Genomic DNA, 11,193 nt, shown 5'->3' on the forward strand with positions numbered 1-11,193 from the left:
ATACAAAGACTACTTGCATCTACTTTTTCTTTTCTTTGTTTATTTTTGGCTTGTAAGATCATCCTTGTTTGGAGGAACATATTGATTTACCCAAAGCCTTCATCATGATCATATTTTGTATATAAATCATCATCTGCAGTTGGTCCCTCTCACGTGACAGATATGTTCCAAAATCAAGATTATCTTCATCAATATCTTCATATTCTTTGTCATCAATATTATTGACGATTATTTCGTTAGTTAAAAGAACAATGGACCATTTCATATTAGTTGGATCACTAACAAATAATACTTGTTGAGCTTGTGATGCTAGAATAAATGGCTCATCTTTATATCCTGGCCTATTAAGATCCACCTGCATGAATCCTAACTCATTAACTCGGGAGTCATTGTTATTATCAACCTACATACAATAAAAACCAGCATCCAAAACATTGTGTAATCCAATTCCCATATTCGTTCAATCACTCCAAAGTATGACATGTTCGCATATATTGGGTTTCAATATTTTGCACTTGACATGTGTAAAGTTCGAGCAACAAGAGTCACACCACTATTTTGCATTTTACTTTGATCATCTTGTTTTTCCGTAAAAAATGTGAACCCATTAATTAGGTAACCAGTGTAGGATAACACATGAATGATTGGACCATTGGCTAACCATTTCAATCTTTTGGAAACCGAATGTGCCTTCATATTCAACTCCTCATCAATGTGATTTCTTAGCCACTTTATGAAACACCGATAATGCTCTTTAAAAATCTAATTTTCATTCTTACTTGGGTAAGACTTCCTTAGCATCTCCTTGTGTATTTCAACATATGGCTCAACCTCGTTGGCATTATGTAAAACATATAAGTGTTCTTGCTCCAATTCGGTTCATTTTATAGTCAATATATCATTCCCAGTATTACCTTCACCAAATGTTTTTTTGCATATCGAGGCTTTGGAATGCCTATGAAATCACCGTTGGTAAGGTATCCGGTACAAAAATCAAGAGCTTCTTCAATAACATGTCGTTTGACAATATAACCCTCTAGTCTTGATTGGTTCTTCACATACCCTTTTGATGTCTTCATGTAATGCTCAAAGGAGTACATCCATCTCATATAGGAAGGGCCACATAGTTGTGTCTCTCGAACAAGATGAATGCTTGGATGAACCATTATGTCAAAAAAAGAAGGTGGAAAATACATTTCAAGCTCACACAAAGTCAAAATAATTTGTCTTTGCAATGCCGGTAATTTCTCAGGGTTGATCACTTTGCTACAAATTGCCTTGAAGAAAAAGCATAACCTAGTTATGCTTCCTCGAACTTTTTTAGGTAGAATTGATTGTATTCCAATAGATAAGAAATGATCCATAAGTACATGACAATCATGATACTTAAGACCTTTGAACTTGAAGTCTTTCAATTATACGAGGTTCTGAATGTTGGATGAGTACCCCTCTAGAACTTTAACACCATGAAAAAATTTACAAAATTCAATTTTCTCCTTCCTCGACAAAGTATAAGCAGTTGTAGGTACAAAATGTACATTTTCCCTTCATTATCGACACCAATTCCTTTCTTATTCCCATACTAACCAAGTCCAACCTTGCATTCAAGCCATCTTTGGTCTTACCAGGGACATTGAGTAAGATACCAAGGAGACTTTCAAACGCATTGTTTTCAATAAGCATAACATCGAGGAAATGTCTTACATATAATGAACTCCAATATGGCAATTCAAAGAAGATTGACCTTTTCTTCCATCCCTTTGTGACAATTTATTTTGCAAAAGGTTTACCAAAGTTAATATTCAAACCCTTTAGCTTTTGAAATAATTGGTCACTTGCCAACGACAAAGGAGCACGACTTTCTTCATTGTTTCCATTAAATGCTTTTCGCCATATCGATAGTGGTGATCTGAATGCAAAAATCTACGATGGCCAAGGAAGACATTCTTCTTATAGTGTTCCAACCTCATTGAATGAGTATTTCCTTCACATACAGGACATGCAAAATGTCCTTTTGTACTATATCCAGACAGATTACCATAGGCAGGGAAATCACTGATTGTGCCGAACAACGAAACCCTCAAGTTGAAGCTTTATTCCCTATACGCATCATATAAATTTATGCATGTCTCCTACATTTTCTTCAAGTCTTCAATTAATGGACCCAAATATATGTCTATGTCATTTCTTAGTTGTTTAGGTCCAGAAATTAACATAGATAACATCACATATTTGCACTTCATGCATAGAGAAAGAGCTCGATTTCATATCACCAGCATCATTGGCCATGTACTGTGGGAGCAACTTTGAACATTATGTGGGTTAATTCCATCCATTGACAATGCAAGGCGTACATTTCTTGATTCCTAACCAAAACTAGGATAGTCGTGATCAATTTTCTCCATTGAGGAGAATCTGCAGGATGTCGAAGCTTGTCATCTTTAATTCTTTCTTCATCATGCCATGCCAACTTCTTTGTATCTTTGGCATTGTTAAACATACACTTCAATCTTGCTTTCATGGGAAAATATCATACGACCTTTTAGGGAATTGAGCCTTCCTTCTTATATCATGATGCATTACATTTAGGACAAAACTTTAATGAAGCATACTCATTAAACAATAAGATGCAATCATTTTCACAAGCATGTATCCTAGTGTAGTCCATGCCTATGGAGCGTGACATGTGTTTTGCATCATAGGTTCGAGAATGGAGCACATTGTCTTCCAGCAACATATCCTTCAGAAGTGCATGAAAGTCGGTGAAACTCTTATCAGTCCATCCATTAACAGATTTCAACTTATACAACCTTGACACCGCTGCCAATCTTGTGAATTTAGTACAACCATCATATAATGGTTTCTCCGCATCACTTATCAATCGCTGAAACATCTCAGGATCATCCTGAAGATCTTCTTCGACAATGTTTGTTATTTCCTCGAAATGATCGTCTTCATATGCATTTGTATAGTTGTCTTTCATATGCATCTCATCATCACAATCCATAACATCTCTCGTCTCACCATGTCTTGTATGTAACTTTGATCAATACCATGATACACTAAATGAACTTTTAACTCATTTGGACTAATTCAGTTTGAGTAACAACATCTTAAGCAAGGACATACAATTCTATTAGGATTTTCAGCATTCTCAATTGCAAATCTAACAAATGATTTCACTCATTCTTCATACTCATTCGGATTGGCACTCATCCATTTTCTATCCATTTTTTATTAACAAAAAAATATAATGAGCATAAATCCCTAAAGCTTGGAGTTAAGCTCACCAAGCTGACCAAATATATTATTATATAATTTAAAATGGGGGAATCCTAACTCATAATGTAATGTTTGGAACTCTGAAACCCTGACTCAATACAAGCGAAATGAGTGAAATGAGTGAAATCACTTTCACTCATTTATAAGGAAAATATTTATAACTCAATACAAGTTAAATATAATGTAATTAAAAAGTCAAATAACAATAAGGAAAACTCACATTCAATTTGGTGTTGAATGTGTGAGTGCTAATTTTGAGGTTAAACGAGTGAAGGATTTTCGAAATCGGTGAATAAGGATTTTCGTATTGAATGAGTGAATGATATTCGATGTTGAATGAGTGAATGATGACGAGGATGAATGATTGTCCAGGTCGATTTTTATAGTAAATGAGTTTTGCTTCTGAGTAAATGAGTGTTTAGATAGCTGAGTGTTTGAGAATATTGCGGCAACAATTTAATTTTTTAGGATCTGATAGCATCTTCAATAGCGCAAAACTAAGTCAACGTTGTCATTAATACCTAATCAACAACGTATAATGAAGATGGTGATGTCACTGATACCTCATCAACAACGCATCCTAAAACTAGCATTGTGGAAGAACTCTCCATTCAATTATAAAGAAGGTAACTGTTCCACAATGCAACTTGAAGGAAACAATATGGAACATATAATAATTTTTTTACTAATTCATTTTTTTAATGAAATTCAAATTAGTAATTACATTATGACAAATAATTAAATATATATAAAATTAATAATTGCAATAAATAACATTCAAACAATCTAAGAAATGAGAACTTGATAATCGATTAAGAAATCGGCTAAGATTGTGTTAAGCGATTAGTAATTACATTATGACAAATAATTAAATATATATAACAATTAATAATTGCAATAAATAACATTCAAACAATCTAAGAAATGAGAACTTGATAATCGATTAAGAAATCAGTTAAGCATTGTGTTAATTCATTAAGCATTGTGTTAAGCGATTAAGTGCAGAGGAAATAGTTGTGTTGATCGTATCGACAACACGTCTTATTGAATGCATTGTTGTATAGCTAAAAGAAAATAAATGAGAGATAAGTATTCAACAATATTTTTTTATGAATACGTTATTGAATTCAACGTAATCAACAGTGCATTGTTAAAAAAGCACTATTGTATATGTATAACAACAACGCATTCATAAAAAAACGTTGTTGAATGCAGAATAGAAAATAACCTGAATGCATACATAAATAGAACAGAACAACAAAATGAATGCATACTAAATCACAACTATATGAACATAACTGAATTTCAACTGAATTTATATATTGAACATTAATTACACTGTAATGTTTACATAAACATTTATTACATATACCACATCATATACATTACATTGAACATTAATTGAATTCTCTAAGATACAATCTGTGCAAACTAGTATACTATTCCTATCATTTGCCAACAAAACTAAGTAAAAACATTGACCATTGTTCTCTAATCTGGTTGATTTGGTCATCTGTATATGATTTGCCAACAAACTTGATTTCATTAGTTGGTCATTGCTGAATTCATGAATTTCAGCATGTAATAGCCGCAATCTACCTCGTTTGTTTAGCAAGTGGTCTACAATTAAAATGAAGTAAACATATAAGTATAACCTTAATTGGAATATGAATACATTACACATATAATTGTTTGAGATTATTTGTGTCAATACCTTTATATGAGTACACTTGATTTTGTGTTGTGGTAACTTGTTTCTAGGACGATTACAGCTTTTGTAAACTATCACCACATTAAACAATACAAAATTTACTTAATTACTAAAAAAATAGGAAAGGTAAAGTGTAACTAAAAGTTTAAATGAGTAGTCTACTTACTTAGAAAATAATTCTTCTATAGTAGTGTACTTGTTCGGATCACCATGTGCTAATGAGTCAAAGTAGTATATTTCTTCATTGACCCGATTGATGGCAACCAAAAGCCAATGTTGCCTAATAAAACATATGTAAATGGTTAGGAAATGTTAAGAACAACAAATATACTAAAGAAATAAATATAAAAGACAATTAAAAAATGCTCATCTAGTATTAAAAGGTGCAAGAAATAAATCTATAGCTTCTTTATGAAGGAGGAGAGTATCTGTAATTTTTTCTGTCTGTTCCCCAATCTTATTTTTGTCACTCGACACAAGAGCGATAAGGTGTGGGGATATGAACATCACCTTTTTCTTATTTACCGAAACAAAATTTGCACACAAGTACCTAATATATATAACACAAATGTTAGTTAATTGTAACACACTACCATGCAAAAGTGAGAAGTTAAGAAAACATAATTTACCTCATATATATACATACAATAGTTGCACCTATCCATTCATATTTATATACATCTTGGACTTATTGATGCCAACATATTCATCAATCTTATCCTCGAAGACTTCCTTGTGAATTGATATAGTTATTATATCATGTCCCAACTTATGTACATGCTCAAACAATTGAGTATAGTAGTTGGTAGTCTTTTTGGAGCTCACATACCTAGTAGATGACTTTGAGCTCACATCTCCGGTTGATGGCATCGAGCTCACATCCCCCGAAGATGGCTTAGTCTTTTGGGTGCTACTGGGGTGGAATGTACATTTTCCTAAAATATTCAATAATAAATATATCAATTATAGATGAATATAAATATATATAATATGAGTAAGCATAAGGTGAAAAATCATACCTTAGAAGGAATTACTTGTACAAGGTCTATTGGCCAAGCAAGAAAAGTGCCTATAGCCCCTCCAACTATGAAGATATCCTCATCGAGAGGAATTGGCAACAACACATCATCATCTATTGCAACATCAATCGAGACCTTCACATGATGGCGTGGGATACGTGCATTATACAGCATAGCATCGACCGACTTGTGCACTTTCCTAACACCCACCACTCGGCTAGTTGGGGTATCCAGGAAAAGTTTGCAACAACTGATTCCTTGTACGCAAGTTAAAACATATAATTAGTTAATGACTAAATTAAAATAAGATAACTAAATTTGTTAGGCTTTAATTTTTATCTTGAAACTTTTTGTGGATGTTTCATATGATATTATGATGTTATTGATGTAAAGTTGTGGTTGCTCACTGAAATTTAACATGCATTTCTCTTACTGCTCTATATGGTTGCTAGTGTTGCATTTAGTGCATGACTAGAGAAAATTCTGACTCTTTCTATTATCATTTTATATCATATTTGGAACTAAGGACATTTTGGGCATTACAATACTAGAGGATGTGTGTTAAAGTGGAGAATGTATTTTTAATTTTAGAAAATTTTAATTGTGAATCTGTTTTTAGTTATGAGCTCATTGTTTAAGGCTCATTTTCGGTTTTATTCATTTGAGGAGTAGGGAACCCGAATTCCATTCCAATCCATCACATGAGACAATTTATTTTTTCCCATTTGCTCTACTAGGGTTTGATTTTCTTCCCCAAATTCGGTTTTGCTCTTCCATTGCCATGGAAGGCTAAATTTCTAGACTAAATTCTTTTGGGAATGTATCACAACTCTTGAGGTTTTGTTATTTATTCATTTTCAGTTTCGTTATTGTTCATTTCTTCTATCTTATTTCTAAATGTGATTTGCTTAATTCCATATTTAGAAACTGGTTTTGTGAGTTGATCTTCGTTTAGTTGATTTACTCTCTAGTGCATGAATGTTTAGTTCGTGTAAATTTGTTAATCGTTTCATGTTTATGTTGATTTCTCTTAGTTAGAGGCTTAGGTTATGGAGCTTTGAATTGATTATCGCTTAGTTAATTCATTCTCAACAAATTCAGAAGTTAATGTTTAGAATGTGAGATTGATCTTTCATAACTGAGGATTGAATTGTGAACAAACGAACCAAAGTGATTTAGTCATTTTATTACACTGCTTATTTTGATGTTTCTATATTGCTTTATGTTCATACCATTCAACAACAAAACTCTCCCTTTGTGTGTGAATATAAGGTGTTTGAATCTTTGCTTGAAAGATAATCCTTGGGAAACGACCTAGGAGTCATTTCTTAATACTACAGTTTTTAATTGTTATTTTATTTGCATCGGGTATGAGCTCGATCAAAGACTTAATACATAATATTATTCGTAAGTGGTAACGATGTGTGTCTTTTCAACAAGATTATTTTTGGGACATGACCATATACATATGTTGCCACACCACCATAAGAATGGTGACTAGGATTCAAATCTAAATTTTGAATATGGTAAATAACTAGATATATAATTTTCATCCATGATGTTTATTTTTTATAAACCTGATATCGTGACCAGGTCCACATTGAACATTGCTAATGTTGAGAAATTTTGTGCCGCCTTTATTAGCAATGCAGTCATCACCTGTATAAACATGACAAAAAATTATACAGCTAAACTTGTAAAGCATTGATCAAAATTTGTGTATTGACTTAGAGGAAATAAAAGTTTATAAACATGAGGGTCAAGCTTTACCAGTTCTAGTAATAGAGTCACATATGATTATTCCTTCTACGTTTGTGGTATATCAATTCCATAAGTGTTACGACTATGTTCTAGGATGTTGTAATAACATATGAGCTTATAATGTTTTTGCTGTGAACAAACATGTATATGAGATCCGGGACCATTAGTATGAGTATGTCCACTTAGTTGAAGACTGTTGCATTTTTCGAATAAAAGTGCCTGCAAATCAAATGCTGAAAAAGATTAATCAAATATTATCCACAATTGTTTTTGTAATCCTGAGTTTTATGGAAATTGTTTTCTAACCGTTGGTTTATGTGCGCATCCAGTAGTGAGCTGCATGTTTGAAAATCATGTATAGATAAAAGCTTTACTTTTGCAAATATTTAACCATAACACCAAGAATTAGATTACCAAATCAGTTTTAGAAATAGCTTATTTAATGCAAAAATTATCACACGACACGGAAATGTTTTATGTCATTACATCTCCCCACCAATCTTTTCTTTGACCATTTATCACTTCATATTGGAAAATGATATATCATCATATTATATTTTTTTATTTATCCTCTTAAAACATATGTCATCTTCTTATGAATAGGACTGTAGAAGGATTAATAGTCAAATTTAATAGGAGAATATAACATTGAGGATCCATCAATTGTCATGCCATCAACGCCTTTAAAATGAAGTCATCGTAAGTCCTGAACATGATCTCCACTCATCTCTCACTCGAGCAAAAAGGTTCCCCTAAAATCGGCATCCACATGCATATTATTTTATATTAATTAAATTAAGAAGAGTATTATTTTATATAAATTAAATTAAGAAGCATATTATTCTTTAATGTAACTTTACTTGTGGTAATTAAAGTTTTATCTTCTGCAGAAAAACATTTTTAAGGACTATGTGGAAAATTTTATTTTCCAAAAAAACTAAATTGATGTGTACATTTTTTTTCCTTACAAACAACTTAGATATTAATTTAATAAAAATATTGCCATACAAAAAATTCAAAAGAAATGTTCTTGGAAACTGTAAATTTTGTACCTGAATATGCACTTTGTTGGATTTACGTGGACAAGATTTTTTGACTGACATAAACTGTATGTCCACTTGGTACTAATAGTGTTGGAGTAGTTGTGCTTTCTTTTGTTCCACACATAGCTTTCCATGCTTTAGCAAAAGCCTAGATAAATAATATAATATTAGGTAATTTAATAATTAATGAATGGTTTTACTTAATTAGAAATCACTATTAATTATTACCAAGTGACACGTATCAAACCTAGATATAGAAAAAATAGGAGAAAAGTATTCTCATGAGAGATTTCGACAAAAATGGTTAGAATGAGGATGATTTTGTATGTGAGTTATTGATTATGATTAATCAATTAGATTTTAACAGTTTTTTATTTGTATTTTCTTCTCTTAGTATAAAAGGTGATTCTTACCTATTTGTAATGACATTGAGAAAAAATGAAATATGATTAGAAGAGTTATATTCATTTCAATAGAATTTTGATTCTCTATTCTTTCTCTTCTTCCTTCTTCAAACTTATTTTTCTCATTCATAAATGACTCATTTTTCTTCTTCATTAAAAAGATTTGCCCATACCTCATACCATTTTAACAAAAATGTTTTTCTGAAGTATAACATGGGGCTGGTAAAATTACTCTCCTTGTTTTTACTCTTTTTTTCTTAAATATATGAAAAGATAAATCTATGTTATATGAAAAGATAAATCTATGCTAGAAAGACTAAATGTATCAAGTGAGAATGATAATGTTATGTGAGAGTGAGAAAATTAAAGGGTAAAAATCAAAATTAGATTCAAGTTTTCTAAGAAATTTTAAGTGGTCGTAGTTTTGGAAAATGTTTAGTTTACAATGATGTGCTCTAATTGAAAAATGTTGTGGTTTACAATGTTGTTAACAAAGGGGTCTCATGGGAGTTTTAAAAAACTCTTAATCTCACGTAAGATTAACTTTCTCACTTCACACAGCACCTACAGAAAAAAGTATAAGTGGACAGAAATATCAGTTTGCATAGTGTGGTAACATTTGTATCACAATCAAATAAATTTTTAAAATGTTTAAATGTTATCATTTTGATCGTAGTTGAATTAATTTAATTTTATAAATTTTCAGATGTTCTTAAACTTTTGTTGTGAACTTTTTTTCATAATGCCACTGGTAACTCTCATTTTCGAAGGATTACATACCATGAGAAAGGACATCAAAAGTACCCTGTCCATTTCCAACCCACAAGTTGCATGAGGCAATAGAAAAGATCAATATTTGTTAAATTAGGATTAAAAGAGATGTTATTTGTTGACAAGAAATAGAAAACTAAAGAGGCAACTAACCATAGTATCTTATGTGAAGAGCTAAAAAAATATCTAGGAACTAATATGTTTTATACTAGGATAATGACATATATATATATATATATATATAAGGAATTTGTTTACGCTAAGTTATACTAGTTACATTAGTTACACTCAATCTCAATTATTCATTTTCTTAAATCTAACTGACCAAATGAGATACTGTAATAAATTATTTAAGATTTATCTCTTATCATTTATTGCATTTACCTATTTGGTCTGTTAGTTTTAAGAAAATGAATGACTGAGATTAATTATAATTAGTGTAACTTAACTTGAGTATAAACACATCTCCCCTCATATATATAGCCCAAACAGTTGGCATGATTTGAATATAAGATTTTAATATATTTTAAATTCATAAATCATGTTAATATCTAATTAAGGATATCTATATCTATATTTATATTTATGCAAATAAAATATTTACTTATATGAGGAGATATGTTATTTTTTCCAACCACTAAAGTTATGACATGTCATATTTAACTATTTTCTACAATAAATTCTAAAACCTAAAAAAATACATGTCATAACTTTAATGGCTAGAGAATATAAGGAGAAATTCTTTATTCTTATTCTTCCATTATGATATAATTAATAAAAGAGTAGTAATACACCTCAGTTGCAAAAAATCATTCGAAGCAAACTAACTGGACATAATCACAAAGAATATAAATAAATTCATATTAGGCGTAGAAGATCTGCAGTTCTGCACCATGAGCTATTGAACATATATATGAGACCACGTCTATTTACTTCTTCACAAAGCAACTTATTTTTATTTTAAATTATAATTAGAATTGCTAAATATGAAAGTGTAAAGAAAGAACCCTTTTCCCTATTTCACACACACCCGTTCTCTCTCTGATCACTATCACCTATGCCTTATATATATCCTCCAATAAGGAGCAAATATACTTCACTGCCTCCCCTAACAAGTCACAATTCAATTCCACTCATCATCATTAGAATCTTGAGTGATCCAAATGGTATTTCACCATCTTGCCATCACTCTTCAATACAAT

Source organism: Lupinus angustifolius, chromosome LG02 (assembly GCF_001865875.1).
Source record: "Lupinus angustifolius cultivar Tanjil chromosome LG02, LupAngTanjil_v1.0, whole genome shotgun sequence".
In the NCBI taxonomy this organism is placed as follows: domain Eukaryota; kingdom Viridiplantae; phylum Streptophyta; class Magnoliopsida; order Fabales; family Fabaceae; genus Lupinus; species Lupinus angustifolius.